Genomic DNA, 978 nt, shown 5'->3' with positions numbered 1-978 from the left:
CTCTGTTTCCTTTTCTGTGATGAAACGCGCACGTTGCCCACCTGTCCGGAGCTTTGCTTTGCTTTTAGTTGAGGGTCTTCCTGCCACCTCTCCCCTCCTGCCTCTGTCTCACTCAGGGTTTGGGGATGGAGTGGGAAGACACACCAGAGCTTAATAAACAAGGTCCTCTAGCTGACACCTGGGTTCTTTTCTTTCAAGTGTGTGTGTGTGTGATAGTTGCTCAGTCGTGTCCGACTCTTCGATTCCATGGACTGTAGCCTGCCAGGCTCCTTTGTCCATGGGATTCTCCAGGCAAGAATACTGGAGTGGGTTGCCATGCCCTCTTCTCTTTTCAAATACATGTTAGGCTAAACTCTTGGAACTTCCCCGCCCGTCCAGTGGTCAGGACTCCATGCTTTCACTGCTGTGGGTGCAGGTTCAATCCCTGGTAGCGGAGGAGCTAAGATCCTTCAAGCTGCAAGGTCTGGCCAGGCCAAAAAAATAAGACAAAAAAACTCAAAACGCCAAAACTCTTGTGATATAATAAGTAGCTAATTTATGCAATGAATGAATAAAGAGCCAGGTGACAGAAGCCCTGAGGGCAAGTTCCTGGGCTTATAGACAGCACCTCCACCACCTCTGCAGGTTAGAGGATGTGCACAGTCACCTGTGCTTCGGGGGAAGCAGCGTCTTCCTTAACATGTCAAAGCTAGAGGGTCCATGCAGGTTAGAAGTAGAAATGGAAAAAAGAAAGTATATGGACAACATTTTGAAGGGAAAATTAAGAAACCAGACATAATTTTCTGTAGACTCTGCAACACTGCTCAGAGGGGAGTTGGAGGCCGAGGGGATCAGCACCTTGTTCAGTCTGGGTCTAAGAGCTCCTGGAATGGCCTCTTCCGACCCCCTCGCCCGAACCATCCTGTGATGTTGGGAGCTGTATCTGGGGTCCCAGAGCTCTTCCAGAAAAACCCACCCTTCTTTACCCCAATAACTTAC

This window comes from Bos indicus, chromosome 5, assembly GCF_029378745.1.
Source record: "Bos indicus isolate NIAB-ARS_2022 breed Sahiwal x Tharparkar chromosome 5, NIAB-ARS_B.indTharparkar_mat_pri_1.0, whole genome shotgun sequence".
NCBI lineage: Eukaryota > Metazoa > Chordata > Mammalia > Artiodactyla > Bovidae > Bos > Bos indicus.
Note: the sequence above shows the minus strand (reverse complement) of the source record.